The following is an 8677-nucleotide window of genomic DNA, read 5'->3' on the forward strand; positions in this document are numbered from 1 at the left end:
ATAAAATAATCGAACTTTTAAGATACCTACATGTTTGACGATCGATATGGTGGTTAAAAGGCACAACTATAATACTTTCATTTGTACATTTATGACTGTAAAACACTGGAAACAGTGGGGAAATTAATTTTAGCTGGATTCGTTAGAAATCAAAACTTATGACGACGAACAATTTCTCATGGTAAATGACAGTAATCAAAATATAGTAATGTTTTCATGTGAAAAAAATTTAAATACTTTAAGTACTGTTAAGAGTTAAGACTATATATGTAGATGGTACATTTAAGTATTGTATTAAATTTTTTTTACAATTATTTACAATACACGGCTTAAGTAATGGTCATTAGTAATGACCATTACTTACCTTTAGTGTATTTTTTACTTAATAATAAAGAATGCGAATCATATGCAAAATGTTTTAATATATTAAAAACTGAATGTTTTAAATTAAATTTATGTTGTTCTCCCGAATATATATTTGCGGATTTTAAATTATCTATTCATCTTGGCGCATTAAAAGTTTGGCCAACTATAATTATTAAAGGATGTCGTTTCCATTTGGGGCAAGCATGGTGGCGTCACATTCAAAATTTGGGGTTGAGTAAAGATTATCGCGACCAAACGGAAATAGGTTTATTTTCAAAAAATATATTTGGTTTACCATTATTGAATCAAGAAGATGTAGAAAACTGTATTATTGAAGATTTTATATCTATAATGCCGAATCATAAAAAACTCAACGAATTTATGGATTATATTACAGAAAATTATATAGATTCTGGAGCAAAATTTCCTATTTCCATGTGGGCCGAAATGAATAGTAGTTCTGAAAGAACAACAAATGCCTGTGAAAGCTTTCATTCCAAGTACAATTCATTATTTTATACACATTTCCCAGACATATATACATTTTTGGAAATATTAAAAAAAATTCAAATTGATACTAAAATAGCAATCCGAACGGCCACACAAACAAAAAAACCAAAAGAAAGTACGTGCAAGAAAATTACATACATCGAAGACAATATAAAACAATTTAAAAATAATAAAATATCAAGATTCGATTTTAATGGCATTTAAACACCAGCCTATATAAATATATAATAATAACAAAACATTTTTTAATAAATTGTATGCTCACCTAAACTTAACGGTGTAAGCTTAAATAAATAAATAATAATAATAAAAATAATATTTTTGGGGTTTAAGCCAGTTCACCTCCTCGTGGTGCACCTTGGGTAATTCTAAATGAAGTGGGACGCATTTAGGCTATGTAAAAAATGAGACCTTTTTTTCTTGGGACGCACTCGGATGATACCTTACTCTGGACGCACTAGGAACATTAAAAAAGGGTCATTTCGGGACGCACTTGGGAAACCCCGAGATTAATACCACAAACACTTAATGACTGCCCCTGAGATTTGTTTATAATCATAGCGAAAGCAAGCCGCACTAGAAATTGTAATCGTTTAAACTCGAAAGGTACGTCAGTCGGAATCATTGGGATACGTGGTATCAAAACGTCTTCTCCTTTACACTTTCCCTTCAATATAATATGATTGCTTCTATTACATTATTCAGTAATTTTTTTATCGATAATCGTGTGCCGTTACAAAATTGCGGTTGGTTAATATTTCACAACATTATAACTACAGATCCAACCTTTAATTGAAGATTGTGAGACGGCAATCCTAGCAAATCAATAAATTGAGTTTAAAAATTCCGATGGATAGTTTACGATATCATCTCCACTAGTTGCCGTATCCATACTTAAGGATGGGACGGACTAAGGAACAGAAAAGTGCTTTTAGTGAAGAGAGTAAGTGAAAGTCAGCAGAGACACGACTTATGAAACCTAATAGTTTGAGAGCCTTACAACAGATTATCTGGATATGCATATTAGGGCACAGATTCTGTGTTAGAGTAAATCCTAAATTCTTTACTAAATATTTGCAAATTGTCAAGGGGGTATTATTGACAGAATAGGTAAATTTGATTACAGTATTAATATGACAAAAGGTAATTTTTATAAAAGTATTTTTATATACTTGGTGTAATGTAGAATAATATTATAAACCCTGAAAACAACTAAGCGCAATTGGTCTATCGACCCAAAAAAGACAGAGCGCAATTGGTATATTAAAAGGTCATTTTAGGCGCAATTGGTGAACGCACCAATTTATTTTATAGATATTTCAAGTTAAATATTTTATTAAATCAAAACTTTAAACGAAAAAAAAAATGTTATCTTGTTATAATTCAAACAATATTAATACATTTCATATATTTTAAAACTAAATGATTAATATATTTTCTTAATTCACGATTTTGACGAACCTATTTCGTAAGATTTTAAACTCCAAAATGTTTATCAAACAAAAAAATATTGAATACTATATTTTCAATTTTCTATAACGCACTGTAAGGAAATTAAATGAGAAACCTTATATAAAATTATATCTAATATATAAAAAATATAAATTATAAAGTAGTTTTTGTGCATTTTGTGTATATTAGAGACAAGGGACAATCCGAGTCGACATATTAATTATCATTTATCGCAATGATAATTTTTTATTCGTCGATTGTAAGGCAGACAAACATTTATGTATAAAATCGAGGTATAAAAATGTATGGTAGAGCAATCTAATGCACACTATCAAAAGATCTAATTTGATTACAAAACTCAAACAATATGTGATACGTACACTACTACATATAAAAAATTAATAATATATATCGTAAAACCGTTTACTCGTATAATTTACTTCAACCACAACGGCAGCGGACGCAGAGCTACTGGATACGAAATATTTAACATAAATGATGAAATTCACAATCTCATTACGATAATCGCGCCGAGCAAAAGTCGCGATTCGCGACAACTTAATTATACATATTTTAATATATAAAACCTTATCTACGTTTATAATATTACATAACCAAAAATATTATAATTTTAATTAATATAAAATAAACAATAACAATCCCCCACAATACCATTTTATAAGCATTTAGTTTTCATTTCGATATCCAATTTCATCAAAATCAGAACTTCTCGAATGTCTGTAAAAACAATTATACTAGTTTATTTTTGATATTTTTAAATTGCTACTAGTTTACAATACTTTAATTCATTATTTTGTTATGTTTTATCTGAGAATAACATTTTTATTGCCTAACAATAGTAGAAAAAAGTGTAAAATAATTCGAAAATTGCCCATTAGCTTGAATAATTAATTTAAGTATTTTTATAATACCATGTTATATAAAAGAAATATTATAATTTAAGTGAACGTGGATATTTCAAAATCACTATAATATTATATAAATTTTTTGAAAAGCGCGTTAATAATTAATATAAAAGTTAGAATGTCCAATATTCTGGTGTCATCAAAATGTAAAATTCAATTCCTCATAAAAATATGTGGCTTACGATACAATAACAACGTAGTATAAATACTCAATATAACTAAAAAAGCGGGAAAGTAGATGTCGCTCTGCTGTACATTAGGGGGTGGAGTTGACCTCTGACTAGGATAGGTTGAATTTGTATGCAATGATAGATATCATTGTATACGAAAAACGATTCTGAACGGAGATGATTTGTCAGTCTATAGGATAATATATTATATTTAAATATTGTAATATATTCATTATGAAACAAATATTTTATTTTTCAATAAGGACGCATTTTGCATAAGGCATGGTTAATCAATTTTTCCAAAAACATTGCATCTAATTATCATAATTCATAATACCTTATATTATCATAGATATACAATCATATACCTGGTTTGAGGATAAATCGTTATCGTTACGCGATTTCATAAAAATTTAAAACTCGAACGCTCAAAACATTTTTCCTATAATAACGCATCAAATTATCTCTATAGCTTTTTGAAGTAAAACTTATGGAAAACTTAGTGTTGAGTTTTTTAACCTTAGATATAATACAAAAAATGTTATAGATATTGAACTAGGAAATAATTTGCAAATATCCATGGTTAAAATTTTTTAATCACTATAAGAACAACTTACGAGAAACTATGTACTATTTAATTTTCAAGTATTTTGATTAGGCCAAAGAAATTTTATCGACACTTCAAAAAAAAATTTTCAGAAAAATTTAAAATTTCAGTTGTCTATAAATATCTCAAAAAAAGTCAAAATATTATGAAAATTAAATCATGTAAAGAAAATGCCAATCTAAATAACTGGTAAAATTTTCAAGTATCTACAACTTATACTTTTTGAATAATAATAAATATTTAAAATCGTTCTAGGATAAATCGTTATATCGTTACGCTATATCGTAAAAATTTAAAATTCAAACGCACTTTAAATTTTTCCTATATTCGAGTTTTCTCTATAGCTACTTACTTGAAGGAAAATTTATGGAAAACTTAGTGTTGTATTTTTAATCCTTAGTTAAAACATAAAAAATTTTATGATTTTTCAACTTCAAAATTACTTGCACATTTTCGCGTTTTTGACAGATTTCGTAAAAATTTGAACTATAAACGGTTATAAAAAATATCTGTGACTAACGTTTTTTAATTTTTTTTAGCTAAAATAAGAACAACTCAAAATGAACCTTTTATTAAATTTTCAAGTTTTTTTGGTCATCCAAAATTTTTTTACCGACCCTTCAAAAACAATTCTCATAAAAATCGAAAATTTCAGTGGTCTATAAATAACTTTAAAAAAATCAAACATTTTTGAAAATTAAACTGTATATAGATAACACTAACACAAACATTTGGTGAAAATTTCAGGTATTTACAGTGTTTAGTTATTGAATTACAACTATATAAAAAAAGTCCCGTTTTTTTGTAATTTTTTTTTTTTTTGTTTTTCTCGATTTTTTTGAAAACTGTTGTAAAATGTTTACTTTTGACCTGTATAATGCATCAAGGATATTCAATTTTCCATCAGAAACCACCCCCAAAGTTTGAAATTGAAGCATTATTTCGACTAGATATGCTGTACACAGACACACACAAAAAAAAAAAACACATCATTGAAAAATCAATACATTCATCACTTGTCTTCGTTCAGAATCTAAAGTATTTAGACAAATTGCATTTTAATTTTAAATGGAAGATTTGATAATTTAATGCAATTAAAGATTCAAAAAAAAAAAATTCATCATGTTATAATTCAAACAATATTAATACATTTCAAGTATTTTAAAACGAAATGATTAATATATTTTCTTATTCCATGATTTTGAGGAATCTATTTCGTAAGATTTTAAACTTCAAAATGTTATTTAAACAAAAAAACTATTTACGACTATATTTTCAATTTTCTATAAGGAAATGAAATGAGAGACCTTATATAAAATGATATCTAATATATAACAAATATAAATTATAAAGTAGTATATAAATACAATTATCTCCAAAATCAAAATTCCTGATTCCAAAACATTTTCTACATTTCCTATCGCCTATTCTCTTGTAGTTTTCAATTTCTTTGCATCCGTTTGCGAAGTACTATTTTTTTGCTAGCCGTATTTCTCTTATTATTTGTGTATGGGTTTGTTTATATTATTGAATATTTTCATTTTTATGTTTTCTTCTTTCATTCATTAAGTTCATAATCTTGTCAGTAATCCATGGTTTTGTCTTGATTCTTATATTTTGTCCTAATTTACTTTTGGTTACTTCTGTAATGGATTTTTTAAATGATTGCCATGATTTGTCAATACCTATTCACTTCCAATTTTCCGTTTACTGTTTTAATTTGTGACCATTGAGTCAGACCATCAGAATAATTTTATTTGACAATTTGTTTTGATATGTTAAATACATTGTAATGTTCCTTATTAATCAGTGTAAATTGCCTTTACTTAGGTTATATTATTATGCTGATTTATGTGATGATTTTTTCAAGGAAAATATGAAAAATGTTTTTAAATGTTAAATCGTTCCATTTTGCAAGAAAAACAACAACTAACAAACCATTATACAGTATATCACTTGAGTAAATAATTCGTTTGCAAACTATACACTCCGGAGTTGTTCTTGGCATTTTAAACATATGTTTAATAATCGGTATACGAGGGCCTAGGAGCACATGGCTTAGCGAAAACCATATTTCGACAAAAAATATAATATAAAATATTTTCAATATGATTGAACATCGAGTTTCGAATATTTAATATCTATTATAATATTTTGTTTAAATCGTTCAGCTCACTCCACGCCTTCCTATATATCCGAATAGGATGAACGTCAAAAAAAATTATATACAATAAAATATCGCATCAAAATGGAATATACATAATATAATGCCTAATAAATACAAACTTCAAATGTTGTGGATGAACAACTGCAGCTACAATTAGTTATTCACCTATATTTTTACATGACCTAACTGCAATAACCTAACAAACCGTTCACTTCAATTTTGGCTCCATTCATATTATTCACTCTACATATATACCATTATTATTAATATTAAGTATAAATGTGATACAGAGTCGTAAAAATGATCATTATGTGTACCGGTGTCGTATCATTATTATCCACACGATCAGCGGATGCTTTTGGTTTTTGTTTATAAAACAGTTCTGATGACTTTGGGACTAGTAAAAAAAAATTAAAGACGATGTAGCCTGTGGTTTCGATAAAATTAATGACGACATTTTGAAAACTATAGCACCTTATATAATAAACCCATTAACACATGTATTTAAGTCTAAAACTTTGTGTTTACCAGGTAAATTAAAATAGCGATAGTCAAACCTCTACATAAAGGCGAGGACAAAGAAAATATGAACAATTACCGACCAATATCTGTGTTGAGTTGTTTTTCAAAAATCATTAAAGCTCGTTTGATAGATTATCTGGAAAATAATAGTTTTCTGTCTAAAAACCAATATAGTTTCAGATCTGGGAGAAGTACTGGAGATGTTTTATATGTTGTCGCACAATTAATATCAAAAACACTAGATGAAGGTTAAAGCAGTAATTATATTCATGGCTTTAGAATGGATGCCCATCGACCTATATTTTACACAACGTTAGACCGCGGTGTATGAGGGTCCAATTTTGTTTATATTGTACATTAATAGTCTATGTGATATGAATGATGAGAGAGAATCTAAAGAAAAATAATTGTATACGCGGATGATACATTTTTGTTATTATCTGATTAAAATTGGGAAAGTTTAAGACAAAAACGGAAGTAAATTTGAAGAAAAGTGGTTAAATATTTAAAAACTATCCTTAAACTTCAACAAAACAATTGGGTTTTTCAATAGATTACCACTTTTCGATGAAATTACCTTAAATGAGTGTTCTGATAGATCAAAATGTAACTTTTGAAACATTTACATAGTCAAAAGAATACAATACTTAAGACTAATATTCGGTTACAACCGATTATATTCGGTTATATCAATTCATTGATAATGAAATTGTAATCTTCTTGGTTTAAATTTCATAAATTAAGATATTTGATTTCATCGCATAATTTTCATATAAATAAGAAACAAAATGTGAATAGAATAACCTCTTTTGTAGACTAATTTAAAGAGATCAGCTTAGAGCATGAAATTATGTGGTCCACCGGTGAAGCGTTCTAACCACACGAGCTTTGTGTTATTCAAAATTCAAATCGAATATATAGGATACCTACCTCACACATAAATATTCTGAATTGGAACTCAAAACAACCATATGCGAAATAACTATATAGTGTAGGTATTAAATATGAAGATAGTTTATCAAACGATATACCAATCTTTAATATACAATATGGCATGATAATTTGGGGTAGTGCCTCTAAAAACGATCTGAACCCATAAAGGGTACAACAGAACATTATAGTTCGTACTTACATATATCATATATGTTTGAAAAGTATAATCTCATTGGATCAACTTGTTATTATTGTACTCACTATATTAATAATAATAATTTCAATATAAAACAGAAAAAGTTCTGTTCGTTAAAATTTTAATAGTTATAAGAAATGAATTCATTACTATTATACTGGCCGCCATACAAGAGTTGTGTGTTTCTTTTACTTCTATAATTTTTTAATACTATGGTAATTAATTATGTAGGTAATTACTTATGAATCATTGTGTTTAAGCAGGCAAGAGATAAATATTGGACTACGTTAAGTGGTATGCGTATAATGTTCCTGTACCTATATTAGAAATAAATAAAAATAATAATTACTAGGTGTTGTATTAAGGGATATTAGAACACACGTGCTTGACACTATTTATATAGGAAAATATAAAAAATATAAATTATTAAGTAGTTTTTGTAAATAAAATTATCTCAAAAATCAAAATTCCTAATTCCAAAATATTTTGCTACATTAAACATGGGCTTATAAATCGCCTATACAGTAATCCCTCGTTATCCGCGGATTTTTAATCCGCGGTTTCGATTATCCACGGTTGGGTCTGCGATAAAATTGTATTTATACATACGATGAAATTTTATCTTTATTATACCCATACTTATAACAGATAAGCTACATAATGTACATACCTTAATATGTACGGTTAATTTGTTATATCTTAAAATTGTTAAGTTGTTGGTTGATATTAGTGCGATAAACCAATTAAACCAACTAACTGAACAAGTTCTTATGACGGATCCACTCACTGAAAGAGCATTAAAGTTCAAAAGAGGAATCCTAGAATTGC

This window comes from Diuraphis noxia, unplaced genomic scaffold (genome assembly GCF_037042655.1).
Source record: "Diuraphis noxia isolate RWA-SAM2 unplaced genomic scaffold, SU_Dnox_SAM2 contig0005, whole genome shotgun sequence".
In the NCBI taxonomy this organism is placed as follows: Eukaryota; Metazoa; Arthropoda; class Insecta; order Hemiptera; family Aphididae; genus Diuraphis; species Diuraphis noxia.